This window comes from Macaca mulatta, chromosome 14, assembly GCF_049350105.2.
Source record: "Macaca mulatta isolate MMU2019108-1 chromosome 14, T2T-MMU8v2.0, whole genome shotgun sequence".
Lineage (NCBI taxonomy): Eukaryota > Metazoa > Chordata > Mammalia > Primates > Cercopithecidae > Macaca > Macaca mulatta.
The window spans coordinates 87777657-87794526 of record NC_133419.1 but is presented as its reverse complement, the minus strand read 5'-3'; the positions used below and the strand labels follow the sequence as shown (position 1 = coordinate 87794526).

General features: G+C 34.9%; 1 protein-coding gene across 7 annotated transcripts in view; it reads right to left on the bottom strand.

The window, feature by feature from the left end:
- Positions 1 to 16870, bottom strand: part of TMEM135 (transmembrane protein 135) — a 262469-nt gene that overhangs the window by 79187 nt on the left and 166412 nt on the right. The gene's annotated exons all lie outside the window — the stretch shown is intronic.

Sequence of the window (16870 nt, the reverse complement as noted above, 5' to 3'; positions counted from 1 at the left end):
AAAAGCAAAATACTATTAAATCTTGTGCCTGAAACAATAAAAAGATACACAAACCAGTCACACACATTTCATATTCTCGACCTTTCATATAAACCAAACTTGTTCAACCTGCGGCCTGTAGGCTGCATGAACTCCAAGACAGCTTTGAATGTGGTCTAACACAATTTGTAAACTTTCTTTAAACATTGTGATTTTTTTTTTTTTTTGCAATTTTTTTCAGTTCATCAACTATCATTAGTGTTAGTATATTTCAAGTATGGCCCAAGACAAATTTTCTTCTTCCAATGTGGCCCAGAAAAGCTAAAAGATTGGACACCCCTAATATAACCAATATTAGGAGAATAAATTGCAATACTTATATGTAACTATCAACATGTATATAATTATATATATTATACAGACATATACAGACTGGATAGAAGGGTAACAGGGTTCAAAAAAAAGGGAGCAGCAAATTTTTAACTTTCTGTTAGAATGCCTAAACAAGCAAGCTTAACTTAAAAACAAGGACAACAGCTTTTGTATAATCAATTCAGTGAATAAATCAGAAAGCTTATTAACTATGATATGAAGATGACCAGATTTTCTAATGTAAAATACAGTACAGTTGTTAACCAATTCTAATCAATAAGAAAAGCTCATAAAAATACAATATTCCTTTGCGGAATACGGACTAGCTATAAAAGTAATTCCTCTAGAAGGAGGCATAAGAACATCTGAAATGATTATCTCAAAAACATCACAGTAAACACAACCATATTAAGATGGTATGTGGAAGGAACCCAGAACTCCAGTCCTGACTAACGTCTTAGTTACACCAAAAAAAACAGATTGGAAAAGTTGTTTTAAATCACAAAAATTAAAGTTGTAGAATGCATTCTTATGTTAAAAAACAACAGTATAAATTAAGCATAAGAATTGTCAATGGCTTCACATCACAGACAAATAAGAAATGAACTTTCTTTCGATTGTGAAAGGCTAACCACAAGAACAGAAATGAAAACACTGGAAAAATTGTTTTGCTATTTCTAACACAAATAATTTCTAGTCATCCTGATGAAAGCATGGTAATGATGCCATTACAAATCAAGCTTGACAAGTTTGCTGTCTTAGCCTAAGATAAGCATTATATATAGCCTGAATGACTTAGAAATGTATAAATATACCAATGAAAATGAGGATTGGTATCAATTAATATGAAGTAAATATTATATATATTTATGTAACATTATATATCTATAAAATCTCTTTCTGTGCTAAACACACATACTCTTCTCCCCTCCCTCTTTCGCTTCTTCCTTCCTCTCTCCATCTCTCTCTCCATTGACTTAAAACACCCTATCCATGAAGCGTAAGGTTCATTTTACCATTTCAATGTTTTTAGAAACATAACTTAAAGCATGTAAAATAATTTTCAGTTATTTCCAATTGATTATAAATTAAAGTCTAAGTGGGTTTATTTACTGGTTATAATTTGCCTAACAAAACTCAGTTATGATATTCATTTTTTAAAATTTCTCTATCATTCAATCCCTGTTAGACAATGCCATCCTTCCCAGATGTTCAATGCTTCAGGCTTTTCCTCCACTAATCAGTGTCCCCCTTGCAGATCACACTAAAAACCTCTCTAGAAGTATCCCACAAATCTTTCACACACTCTTCATCTTCTCTAAATATCCAAAGTCTCCCATCCCTCAAAATGTTGGTGTGATCTATCCTAATATGCTAACCTATCTGTGTTCGTACTAAACTGGTAATTATCTTTACAAATAATACTCTCGAAACTGAGAAAAAGTACAATGTTTCAGAACTCAAGTGTTAGACTAAGATAGACCTAGGTTTGAATCCTAGTTCTGTGTACCTCTAGATATTTTATATCACTTCCCTAAACCTTAGATCCCTTATCTATAAACTGAGAATAATATCATACTTTGAATTATTTAGAAGAATTAATAAGATGATGCTTATAAAAGTTTATAAAAACAGTCTGCTGAAGAAGAATTAATGAGAGGATGCTTATAAAAGAAAGGTGGAGTTATCGTCCAACAAATAATGGGAGAATGCTATAACCAGCTTTATAAAATTCTTCAGCAGATTGTTTTTATCTTGTTTTGTTACTGACATAAGTGATCTAGATAGAAAAACCTAACCCAGAGACATAAATCTGGAAAGAAATTATTTTTAAGCAGGGAACCCTTTTGAAATCTCACTGATAATTAGGAGAATAAATCAAAAGGATATTACAGTGCAATTGACTGATTCATTAAACAAATATTTATTGAATTCCTACTATGTGGCTGGTACCGTTCTAAAACTTACCACAATGCACAAAATGGACAAAGTCCTTGGCCTCATGGAACTTATCTTTTAGCCAGGTAAGAGAATATATTTTTAAAAAGATGTATGTTAGACAGTAGTAGGAGTTTTGGAGATAAAGTAGAATAAGGAAAGAGAAATACAGGAGACTGGGGGTTGTTATTTTATACAAAGTGGTCAAAGAAGAAGAGACTTGTTAGCAGAGATACTGTAAGAGAAAAGCCGGGGGACCATATGCATAGAGCTACTGGAAGGATTTTGGATTCCATCAAGAAAGATGGGAACTTAATGCAAAATATGTTTGTTATTATTTTAGTTAAAGATGCTAAAAACAGCATTTCATTTTTAGCTAAGTTTTTAAAAAAGTTTTTAAAACTGTGCTAGTTTATCATTGTTACTTTCACAAAGTATTTTTCCAAATAAATCTAAATCCACAGCTAAATAAGGAAGAATACTTCCTCTGTGTTTGAAATTACAGAATTTTAAAGCTAAAAGATACTTTGATATAAACCATCATATTTTTTCATATCAGGAAACTCAGATCCTGAAAAGGTAAGCAATATGTCCATGCTCACTGAGCTAGCTGTATCTTACATTCCTTCATTAAACAAATATTGGCCAAGTGGTTACTCTGTACCTGCTAAATAGAGAGGATATTTGAATACAATTCTGACCCTCAAGGACCTTACAGGATACTGCAGTCCAATACTGTAGTTACTGGACACGTGTGGCTATCTAAATGATTTAATAGCTTTATTGAGGTATAATCAAAATAAACTGTACATATTTAAAGTGTACAATTTTATAAGTTTTGACATAGCTATGTACCTGTAAAATAATCATCATAAGCAAAATAATAAACATATTCACCCAAAAAGCTGCTTATAGCACTCTCCCATTATTTGTTGGACGGTAACTCCACCTTTCTTTGGCTTGATGTTAGCTGTCTTGTAGTTTTAACTGATTGGGGTCTTTACATTTGAAGTGCATTGCTTGTAGGCAGCATATAATAGTTTCCTGCTTTTTTATCCTATCAGAAAATCTTTGTCTCTCAATTGAGATATTTATACTATTTACATTTAATATGATTATTGGTATGCTTATATTTAAATCTATCATCTTGCTATTTATTTCTCTACTTATCTCTTACTGTTTTTTTCCCCTCGTTTCTGCCCCTTTTTGATTAACTAAGTTTTTGTATTGTTTTGTTTTGTTTTTTGAGACAGAGTCTCACTCTGTCACCCAGGCTGAAGTGCAGTGTTGCAATCTCGGCTCACTGCAACCTCCACCTCCCATGTTCAAGCAATTGTCCTGTCTCAGCCTCCCCAGTAGCTGGGAATACAGGCACATGCCACCACACCCAGTTAATTTTTGTATTTTTAGTAGAGATGGGGTTTCACCATGTCAGTCAGGCTGGTCTCAAACTCCTGACCTCACGTGATCCACCCACCTCGGTCTCTGAAAGTGCTGGGATTACAGGTGTAAGCCACTGCACCCAGCAACTGAGTATTTTTCAATGATCGCATTTTCTTCCCTTTGTTGGCGTATTTTAGTGTTGGTTTTACGGTTTATAGTACACATCTATAAATTGTTGTCTATATTCAAATGACATTATACTACTTAACATATAGAAAAAAAATCTTCCAATAATGTATTTCCATTTCTCCTCTCTTGATCTTTGTGCTATTATTGTCATCCATAGTGTATATATGTACAGATATATCTAAATTCATCATTATATTTTAATCACTTTGACTTAAAAATGTAGGTCTGCAAAGTTTTTTCATTTTGTTTTGAAAGATACTTTTGTTGGGTATAGAATTTTAGGCTGATGGATCATTTTGTTTCAGTGGTTTACAAATGTCACTCCATTGTCTTTTCACAATTTGATTACGATGTGCCTTGGGTAGTCTTCAAAATATTTCCTGTAGTAGGATTTATTAGGCTACTTGGATCTCTGGGTTTACAGTTATCAAATTTGAGTAATTTTCGGTCATTATTTCACCATTATTTTTTCTTCTCCCTTCTCTTCTTCAAGAACTCCAATTACATGAATAGGAGATCACCCACAACTCACAGATGTTATCTTTATTTGGTGATTAAAAAAGAAAAAAACAAAACCATGGCCAGGCGCAATGGCTCATCCCTGTAATCCCAGCACTTTGGGAGGCCAAGGTTGTCAGATCACTTGAGGTCAGGAGTTCATGACCAGCCTGTCCAACATGGCAAAACCCTGTCTCCACTAAAAATACAAAAATTAGTCAGGCATGGTGGTGCACATCTGTAATTCCAGCTACTTGGGAGACTGAGACATAAGAATTCCTTGAACCCAGGAGACAGAGGTTGCAGTGAGTGAGACCACCACTGCACTCCACCGAGGTGATGGAATGAGACTCTGTGTCAAAAAAAAAAAAAAAAAAAAGAAAGAAAGAAAAAAAAGTCTCTTTTCTCTCTATGTTTCATTTTAGATGGTTTCTATTCTTATGTCTTCAGGTTCACTAACACTTTATTCTGCAATGTATAATCTGTCATTAATATCATCCAGTAAGCTTTTCATTTCACAAATTGTAATTTTCATCTCTAGAAGTTTCATTTTTCCTTTTTCCCCATTTCCATATCTCTAACTTTTTGAAACTATAAAATTCAGCTATGATAACTCTTTTTAATATCTTTGCCTGCAATTTAACATATTTATAAGTTATCATTTGGTACTAATTTGCTGATTTATCTATTCATTATGGGTCAAATTTTCCTATTTCTTATTGCATGGTGGTAATATTTTACTGGCTGTCAGCCATTCTAAATTTTACCTTAATAAGTGTTGCCTATGTTTGCATTCCCATAAGTTTTCTTGAGCTTTGTTGTGAGACACAGTTAAGTTACTTGGAAATAGTTTGATCTTTTAAGGACTTGCTTTTAGGACATTTTAATAAGAGATGAAATCCAGGGCTAATTATTCCCCATACTAAGGTAAAACATTATGTGTACTTTACCCAATGCCACATGAATCTTTGAGATTTTCCAGTCTGGCTAATAGAAACAGACAATATTCCTATTCCTGTTTGAGTGCTAACTACCCAATTAAAAACCTCTAATTCTTCAGATTGTTCTTTCTTTGGCTTGGAACAGGCTCCTCACATGCAAGTCCTACTCAGTAATCAGCTGAGTACTTTCCTCTCTAGTCCTCTGTTCTGTGACCTGAATCCAGCATGGTCCGCCTACACTTTGAGCTTTATTTCCTCAACTCAGAAAGTCCCCTAGGTTTTGTCTGAGTGACCCCTCTTTAATCCATGCCCGGAAATTCTCTCTAGACAGTAAGCTTGGGTAACTGTAGAGCACATTTGTTTCCTATATCTCAGGGAACACTGTCCTTCAACACTTAATATCCAGGATCTTGCATACCATTTTTTCATATACTTTGTTCATGTTTTTGATCAAGTTGTTTCCACTCTCCAACTGGAAGAGTAAATCTATCACTGGTATCAAATCATGACCGGAATCAGAGTGTGGTTATTTAAATTTAAATTAATTAAAATTAAGTAATAATAAAATTTGTTTCTTCATTCACCCTAGCCATATCTCAAGTAATCAAAAGCCATATGTGGTAGTGGATACCATAACAGACATAACAGATATAGATCATTCTCATCACTGCAAAAAGTTCCACTGGACATCTCTAGACAGTGAATGACATTTTCATTGTGTATTACAGCAATATTTTAGCACTTTACATATTTTAACTTTAGCTGCAAAGTATACATCTGCACATATATATGCTTTACACTTTCATGTGTAAATTGACACAAGAAATTAATGATATTTAATCTGTTCATTTGTAGAAACAATATAATACTACCTATTATATAAGCTATAAGGATTTATATATGATGTAACATACATAAAGCCTAATAGCGTGACTAGCACATCACAGATGCTCAATACATGGTAACTTTTAACTTGAAAAAATTTCTCTATCATTCATTACCACTTCACAGCCATGGGGCAATATACTTCAGCAGGATAAGTAATTCTGAAATTGCTGTTTTCACTTTTGTAAAAATAGTTTTAAATTAAAAAAATAGTATCAGTCATACTAAAACATGGATGAACCTCAAATACATTATGCTAAGTGAAAGAGGCCAATTACAAAGACCAATTATGTATGATATTGTTAATATAAAATTCTAGAACAGGCAAGTCCACCTACAGAAAGTAGAACACTGGTGGCCTAGAGTTGGAGGAGTAAGGGGTGATGGAGAGGAACTACTAAGGGATGATGAGGAAGGACTGTTAATAGGTACAAGAATTATTTGGGGGCAATGAAAAGGTTTTAAAATTAGATTGCAGGGTTGGATGCACACACAACTCAGTAAATATTTGAAAACCCCATGAAACTGATACATTAAACTGGTAAATCTTATAGCATATAAACTACACCTCAAAAAAGCTGTTAAACTGATACAAAAGAGTAATGCATGTACATGATAAAAACAAAAATTCAAACAGAATAACAAATAACAATGAAAAGGAAGTTCCCTTCTAAGATTTTTGGACTTTTATAGAATTTTGTATGAGTATGTACATACCTTTGTACATAGAAATATATCAAATACAGACATTGTCTTAAAGACATATACTTTTCAATTTTATATACACAAAGCATACACATATATGGATATGCTGAAGTTTATTTAAAGTCTCCTATGAATACTTAGAATGGATGCAATAAACTTTTCTAAATACCAAAGTATACTTTGTAAACGTATCGCTGGAGGTGAATTCTTGTCAAAGGACAAGTACATTTTTAATTTTGACAAATATTGCCAAATTGACCTCCAAAGAAAATCATACCAATATATACTCCCCACAACAGCATATGAAAGTAGCTATTTCCTTACACTAGTTATTTTCCTATACCCACAAAAACTGTGTTTTATCCTTGCCAGACTGATAGGTGAAAGAAATGTTATTTCATATTATAGTTACATCCCTCTTATTAAGTTAAGCTGAGCCTCCCAGGTTTATAATCCTTTTGTTTGTTTTTTTTGGTTGGTTGGTTGGTTAAACTACTTTTTCGTATGCTTTATTTTTGGTTGGGTTAATGGCCTTTTAGAAACAATTTTGTTTTTTGAAACTGAACATATTTATATGAAAACATGGAATTTTATTATTATCAACAAAAATATGGGTGATTAAACAAAAGGAATCACATAAAAGAAACGTCAAAATGTATTAGGCCGATATAACATAAGGGTACAGAAAGTATAACAAATAATGTGCAAATAAAGTTCATTCAGCTGGAAAATAGTGTTTTCTCTCTGGAAAGACTTTGTAGGAAATGACAGATTTACAATTTATTGCTTCCTGTTATAGGTCTTACAAAACTTTCAAGAAAAACTGTACTATTCTGTCATCACTATGTCATGTAGAATTACACGAAAACTATGCCTCGCAAGCAGTAGCAAAGAAACAAAATCACAATATAGGAAGTCCTTAAAATAATCAGAAATATCAAAAATGTGAACATGGCCAAAAGTAAACACAGCCCGGTAAAGAAAGCTGTTTTTACTATTTAAGCCTGAAAGTGGTTAAAACATATATCCATTTTAAATTGTACTAGAGAACTGAACACATGGTACGTTTAACTATTTCCTACCACAAAACTCTTTTGCTTTTCTTTAGTGTATTTGATTATTTGTTTTTTGCCCCTGATCACAGTGCCTGTGGCCATTCCTTCTTGAGTATCTCCAAAGACACTGATGCTTAGTGAGTAGGGAACCTAGCTAGCCTTCACTATTCACCAACTTCATCTCCCCCAATATTCATTAAGATCCTCTTCCTTCCATGACTCAAATAAATACTGAAACTGAAGAGCAATATACTTCCTCTTGCACCCTCTGTACTTCATTCATATTTTAGCCATATTTCTACCTATCCATTCAACAAAAACTAATCTGGTGTCATGTGTTTCCAATATTTTACAACTCAGCAACTTGAAAGGGGACAGATGTAGAAAGGTAAGCTCTGGATTCATGACCTTGAATAAAACAGAGAAGACAAGGAACAGAGAAGGCCTTTTTGGATTAGCAGCTTTACCTAATTTTTTTTTATGTTTCTATTCCTTGATAAAACAAATACAGGGAAAGCATAAAAATCTTAAAGAGAATTTAGAGCCAAAAATGCCAGACTAGAAGTAAGAAAGGAGTCTTGGGTCTCCAGGTTAAGACTGTAAACTTGATTAAATCACTGTTATTCTTTAAACCTTAATTTTTCATCCATAAAAAGAAGTTACACTAATCTCTAGGATACTTCGGAACTTCAAAGTTCTATCATTCCATAAGTCCATTTTTGTCAGTGTACAACAAACATTTCAATGCACATTGTAACTAATATATAATATTATAATAACACAGAACAAGCCAAGTCTCAGAATTTATGTATACACCAAGAAAATAAAATTACTTTCACTGAATTGAGTGTGGGAACTCACAGGAAATATGCCAGAAACTTAGGCCTAGTTTCTTACTTGCACTGTTCACCATTGTTGTTTTTGTTTTGTTTTGTTTTTGTGTTTGTTTTTTTGAGATGGAGTCTCACTCTATTGCCCAGGCTGGAGTACACTGGGGAAATCTCAGCTCATTGCAACGTCTACCTCCCAGGTTCAAGTGATTCTCATGCCTCAGCCTCCCTAGTAGCTGGGACTATAGGCATGCACCACCACACCCAGCTAATCTTTGTATTTTTAGTAGAGACGGGGTTTCACCATGTTGGCCAGGCAGGCTGGTCTCAAACTCCTGACCTCAGGTGATCCACCTGCCTCAGACTCCCAAAGTGCTGGGATTACAGGCATAAACCACCACACCCAGGCCACCATTCTTGATTTATACCTTCAAGGTCACTAAATAGAGTCTGGCAACACATCAACCTTTAAATATTCTATTTGTAGAAGCAGATATGTTAGAGTGGCTGGGTGAAGTACAGCCTATATGCTATCCTGTCCTTTTATAGTAAGTAGATTAGTTGTAGTTGCACCTTATCTTCTGTAAAAATGGGACAATTTAAAGTTAAGTTTTCAATACTCAGTAAGTAATATTAAATATATCCTGGAAGTTACAGTCCTTATCACAACAAAATTCTAATTCCGCTGACAGATTTTTAAAAATAAACAGTTTAAAACAACTTGCTACTTGAAAGATTACAAATAGAGATTTACATATGGAAAAATCCAGCCTTTATTTAAAATATAAAAGAAAATTCAATGGTCAAATGACAATCGAGACAAGAAATCATTCATGAAACAGAATACTAATTCAAGTATACTCTCAGAGCTGGGACTACAAAAGCCAATTAGACATCATCATCAAACACCCACAACATTTTATTCATATCTTTATTTACCATGTAAAGGAAATGCAGTTTATTGGAAGTAAAGGTTAGCTAATGACTTAGGTTTAAAATTTACTAAGACATCAGCTCCGTCTTTTATTTCCCATATCATTCCTCTATTTTATGGTCAATTAATTGGTCATTATAAGTCATTATCATTAAAAACGCAATTCAAAATAAAAAAGAAAAGAATTAATGTGAACAGGAAGAGTGAGGAACTAAAAGGAGCCATGGGAGAGCTTAAAGATGGATAGTTAGTGAAGGTAAATTTCTTTTTAAAGTGACCAATGAACATGGAGAAAAAGAAAAGAGGAGGAATAAAACAATAATAATAATAATAAACTATTAATGGTGCCAGGCACTAGGTAAGTTTTTACCATTTCTATTTTAAAGATGAGGCAATTGGAATCAAAAGTTAAGGTACTCACCTAAAATCACAGAATATTTAAGTAGCTGAACCAAGACTCAAAGCCAGTACTGTCTGACTTCAAACTGAAGCTTGCAATTATAGCCTCTAAAAAGTACTTTATTCTTAATAATGTTGGTTTAGTGACTACTGTGCTTCCAAGGTAGGAGTAATCCCACTAATGCTTCCAAATATTTTTTTTTAACAAGATGTGTCTGTCCTTTTAAAAAAGGGAGTAAGGAGAATCTCAGAGTTCAGTATCATATTAATTACAGTGTAACAACACCATAAATTGCAGATGTTATTGAAAAGTCACCATATGTTACATGTTATATGAAGTCCTTAACATACACTGTTTTATGTAATGCTCAAAACACCCCTGCGATGTAGGGATCATTACCCCTACTTCAGAGATGAGATTTAGAGAGACATAGATAGTTACGTGATTGAGCTAAGTTTTGAAACCAGGTAAGATTCCAAAGCCCCTGAGCTGTCATGGATTTCTCTCAAGTACTTTTTAAAATCCCATTAAAGATTTACAGCATTTACAAATTTCATTCAACTTAATTATGAAACATCTACTATTTTCATGTATAGCAGATAAAACAGTAAGTTAAAATATAGTCTGTGTTAAGAAGCTTGTTATCAATATAATGAACGAGATTTAAGAAAAGGTGACAGGAAAACTCCATAATCCTTATTTATTCTAGTGAAGAACAGCAGATGTAAGAAGCAAAATTTTTAAATTTCCAAAATAAATAATCTAAATATTATGAACAAAAACTAAAACCTCACTTGTTTACATATGTAGTAAGATGAGAGGATAAACTACATGAGTAAGCTTTTCAGTATGTTTATATAAACTTACAAGAGACCATTCTTTATCCTAATGCTGCCAAACATGTTACTTTTTCAAATTAAAAAAAGGAAAAAAAACCTCACATGTCATTCAGCACATGGAGAAGGAGGAGAAGAAAGGTGCTATATGAACTCAGGGCAAAGTTACAGCTGAAAAAATATTATGTTTTCAGTAGGTCAAAGTAGACAGGTCACCTATGTGAAGCCTACTTGTTATAAATGAACAATTTGTAGTAAGTTCATTATTTTCATCCAAAGGGTGGTAATTCCCATTAACCTCAAGTAAGAATAAGAACCAGGCTTAAGGTGATATTATGCTTTTACTTCTGAGACATTAAAAAAAATAAATAAATAAGAGCTTCTAGATTACTTTAGAAAGGTCACAGCAAGGCCACATAACACACAGCACATACCAATATGGCAATTCAGATTTCTGTCATTTGACAAAAGCTAAGAAAGATCACCAGAATGAAGATTATTGTTCACTAAGGTGGCCAGTAAGATAGCATTCACTCACTACTTCACTAAACTACAAGGTTTTGTGGACAAAAGGCCAACAGTGGCCCTCTAGCTGAGTTCCACATTTTTTAAGTACATATTAATAGCCAATTTAATCCCAATACATAATTCAAGAACAAGTAGAAGGATATATAATCTCTTGTTTTAATTACAGCACACGAGTACATACTCACATATTAGTATAATAGAGTAACACTTAGTTCTCCCAAATAGTGTGTCCTGTTGCCCATCTTCAAGCCATCTACCAGTTCCTTGGGCATATGGTCATTCCAAAATTCATTTGAGAAAATTCTTCCTTAATTAGTCATGGTATTGCTCATATCTGGTTTGGTTTGGACCTATCCAGCTGCAAATTCCTCCTTTCATACTCAGTTCCCATTATCACTTCTTCAGTCAGAAATGGTCCTGAACTAATAATGTTTTGGGGTTTCTTTTCTTTTCCTTTTTTTTTTTTTTTGACACAGAGTCTTGCTCTCTTACCCAGGCTGGAGTGCAGTGGTGTGATCTCAGCTCACTGCAACCTCTACCTCCCAGGTTCAAGCGATTCTCCTGCTTCAGCCTCCAGAGTGGCTGGAATCACAGGCATGCACAACCACACCCAGCTAATTGTGTGTGTGTGTGTGTATGTGTTTTTAGTAGAAACACTGTTTCACCATGTTGGCCAGGCTTGTCTCGAACTCCTGACCTCAGGTGATCCACACACACCCAGCCTTTTGGGAGTTTTTTCTAATGAGGTCAAACGAAGACTTAAAGCACAATGAGTGCATGCACTTAAATTCTGAATCAGATGAACTGTATAGAAGTGCTTTTCAGGCCAGGCGCAGTGGCTCATGCCTGTAATCCCAGCACTTTGGGAGACCAAGGCAGTAGATCACAAGGTCAAGAGATCGAGACCATCCTGGCTAACATGGTGAAACCCCATCTCTACTAAAAATACAAAAAAAAATTAGCTGGGTGTGGTGGCAGGCACCTGTAGTCATGGCTATTTGGGAGGCTGAGGCAGGAGAACAGCATGAACCTGGGAGGCAGAGCTTGCAGTGAGCCGAAATCGCACCACTGCACTCCAGCCTGGGCGACACAGTGAGACTCCATCTCAGAAAAAAAAAAAAGTGCTTTTCAACTTCATTTACTGCAGAATATAGACTTCTCGATTATATTTTCCCAAATTAATCTACAGACAAGATTTTTTCCTTTCAAGCTTCCTATGCTTATTATAGCAAGGAAACAATTGACCACAACCTGTCAGTTGTGTTATATAACCTTAAGAAACTTCATTTCTGTGCTTTTCTCCCCCTCTCCAATCAGCATGACAAACTCAGTAATCCAGTTTGTCACTACAAGATGTAATGATATTGAATAGAGTTTTGCAAAATACTTACAAAAGTATTTTAACAGTTTATAGATTAGAGAGTGATATAACAATAATCAACAGTGATTTTTTTTCCTCTTTTTTTTTTTTTTTTTTTTTTTTTTTTGAGAAAGCTTTGCTCCTGTTGCCCAGACTGGAGTGTAATGGCATGAATTCAGCTCACTGCAACTTCCACCTCCCGGGTTCAAGTGATTCTCCAGCCTCAAGCTCTCGAGTAGTTGAGATTACAGGTGCCTGCCACCACACCTGGCTAATTTTTGTATTTTTAGTAGAGACGAGGTTTCACTATGCTGGTTAGGCAGGTCTTGAACTCCTCAGGTGATCTGCCTGCTTCAGCTTCCCAAAGTGCTGGGATTACCGGCGTGAGTCACCACGCGTGGCCCAGTAATTTTTTTTTTCTTTTTTTTTTTTTGAGACAGAGTCTAGGTCTGTCACCCAGGCTGGAGTGCAGTGGCGTGATCTCAGCTCACTGCAAGCTCCATCTCCCGGGTTCACATCATTCTGCTGCCTCAGCCTCCCGAGTAGCTAGGACTATAGGCGCCCGCCACCATGCCCGGCTAATTTTTTTGTAATTTTAGTAGAGACAGGGTTTCACCATGTTAGCCAGGATGGTCTCAATCTCCTGACCTCATGATCCGCCTGCCTTGGCCTCCCAAAGTGCTGGGATTACAGGCATGAGCCACCGTGCCTGGCCCTGGCCCAGTAATATTTTTAAAAATTCAGTCAACTTTGTTCAATATCCAGTGAGTCTAGAGCAATTAGTAAAAAATTAAATGCTGAGTTAGCTTTGTTTCAACAGTAAAAATGATTTTGAGAATAAACATAGGGATGAAAATCTAGTGACACTGTAAAATCACATTTATCTAGGATCAGCTCTTAGCTATGAATTCCAAAGTGATAAAAGAGAAGACAGACATTTATAGACCAGACATTACCCCGATCATAGAAATCTCTTTTTTATTTTGTATTCTAGTTGCATGTGGTTAAGATCTTATACAAAATTTGTGTACAGAGAGTGTCAAGAATGAATCTGGTCCATATGACCTAAAATGCAATAGGTACTCAGTGTCTGTGTAAAGGCAAAACCATAATTTGAGGAATTAAAATCTGGAAATGTTTATACAAACTGTAACCCCTAAAGTAGTATTACTCTTACAATGATGGTGTCAATATTTAGCATGTATTTATAAATAAATAGGTTTACATGCACAATTCCCCTTTGGAATCCTCTTACCAAAGGAAATATTCACCGAACTTTCTAAATAAACCCAAAATAATGTACTATAAAAATCTAAGTATAGTCTCCACCTTAGCTGGTTTTTCATAATGCCTGCATCTAAGAAGACTAACAGGTTTCAGAATGAAGAATGCAATCCTCATATGGTATTTTAGTCCCTCAATTATGTTCACAATGTGATAATCATTAATCCCAGTAGAAAGTCTCACAAAAAGAAAAACTAGTTTTGTTTTTTCGTCTCAATCTTTTTTCTCCAGAAGATGTCATTAAAAAGCATGGGAAGGACTGAACAAAGGTTACCTTAAACTTTATGACAACAGAATTCTTAATGTTTCCAGTCTTTTTTTTAGTAGCAATAGCATAGCAATGAGGTTTATCTTACTTCTCCTGTTTTATTTCGTGAATACATCCACATTAATTTTTATTTTAAAATAGCAGTAATATGGATGTATATTTATTCTAGGTTTTATTCCAAAGAACTACCTTGAAAATGCAGGTTATTAAACATATAGACATACTGGACATAGATTTCATGGTTAAGATTTTTAAAAATTCATTTTAATCACTCATATAAGTTACAGGCATATCTCTTATCCAACTCTCAGATTTTTTAAGTGTCTACTTTTAAAAATATCCTACAGGCTATAAAGAAAGCTAGAGCCTTCTCAAAATAAAATTCTACAAACCAAAACATGTAGAAAATTCTCCCTGGGATGTTTCTAAAACACCATGTCTAAATACCGTTGTTGTCTTCACCCACAAAGTTAGAATGAGATGAACAAGCAGTATCTTAGCAGAGTAGAACAACTCCATATTGTCATGCCAGGAAGATCTGGAGTTAAACAGGGTAATAACCTCAAAACTAAGTCCTCACAATATCCAAAGCACTTTGACAGTGATATGACCTGGTCTTCTCAGTCTTCAAAATTTAATTAGTAACAATAAGCCAGACTAATTTAGGGTGGAAGCTACAAATCCTGAAGAGTATTTCTAAATGTACTCTTTTTAGTGTGTTAAATATAGGACATGGCAAAAATGAGGTATGTTTATATATGTTAGCCAAAATCTTCACATGGAAATTCTGTCTTTAATAACAAATAGCTTGATTAATATTTTAACAGAAAATGCCCTAAGGAAAGCAGGTGGTTCCTGGTATACAATATCTCAGTGTCTGAGCTATCCTAAGCATATATTCCTTCATCTTAATCAGGTTAGGAGTCAAATTATAAACCGACATTTGTGGAGCATGATTTCATTTTTACATAAAGGAAAGTGGGTAAAATGACCAGCTGTTAATGAAAACTAAACATTAAAGTATTGCTAATTACTCTGCTTCAAAAATTTCACAAGAACCTAGACTTTTACACGCTTTTTTATCGAGACCTATCTCAGCAAAAATAAATTCTCCAATTTTATACACTCAATAGCTAGTAGTGAGTACAGCATGAATGACTAGAAGAAAAGTTTGCATATTATCTATAATGACACAGTGACATGAATTTCACTTTGGATTGTTATGACACTAAACTATGAAACACATCAGAGCAGTTTACTTATACCAACTAAGTTTAAAACTGTTGTCTGATTATTTCATGTAAAATTTATGGTCAGTTACCTCATGTTATAAACTGATTGTGTCCCCCAAAAATTCATATGTTAAAGCCCTAATCCCCAATGTATCTGTATCTGAAGAGACGGCTGTTAGGAAAGTAACTCAGGTTAAATGAGGTCTTAAGGGTTGGGCCCTAATCCAGTAAGACTGGTGTCTGTATAAGAAGTGGAAGCAACACGAGAGAGAGCTCTCACTTACTCACATGCTTGCTCGCTCTTGCTCTCTCGCTCTCTCGCTCTCTCTGGCTCTCTCCTCCCAGCCCCGCCGCCACCCCCTGACCACATGCACAGAAGAAAGCCCATGTAAGGAAACACCAAGAAGGCTGCTGTCCATAAGCCAAGAGAGGTCTCACCAGAAACCAACCCTGACAGCACCTTGATCTTAGACTTGTAGCTTCCAGAACTTTGAGAAAACAAACTTCTATTGAATAAGCCATCTACTCTGTAGTATTTTGTTATGATTAATAATACAACCTCCAAAATTTAGGTGATTTCTACCCAGATGATTATAGACCATTCTTAGTATTGATAATTTCCAGTAGTCAAACTGCTTATATCAAAATTCTCATCTACCTCTGAGTTGTTAGCTCTAATTAGCAACATATAAATGCATGCAAATATTTCTTTTTATTTTAATTTTATTTAAATAATTTGGAATAGGTATTAGACAAGAATCACATTGTTTTGCTTTAATAAAGTATGCATATATGTTTTGTGTGAATGACAACTTGTACATTTTACAGCACATTTTTTTGAGACAGAGTCTCACTCTGTCACTCAGGCTGGAGTGCAGTGGTGATCAGAGCTCACTGCAACCTCCGCCTCCTGGGTTCAAGCGATTCTCCTGCCTCAGCCTCCCGAATAGCTGGGATTACAGGTGCGCACCACCATGCCTGGCTAATTTTTGTATTTTTAGTAGAGATGGGGTTTCACCATGTTGGCCAGGCTGGTCTCGAACTCCTGACCTCAAGTGATCCACTTGCCTTGGCCTCCCAAAGTGCTGGGATTACAGGCGTGAGCCACTGTGCCCGGCCTACAGCACATTTTTACAGCCCTGTGAGTTGATAGCTTGGAATCATGAATGACTCCAGCAGGATTACCATGAATCACTGGGAGAGAAAAAGAGATTGAGGCATTACCACCATAAGGAAAAAGTACTAAAGCAATA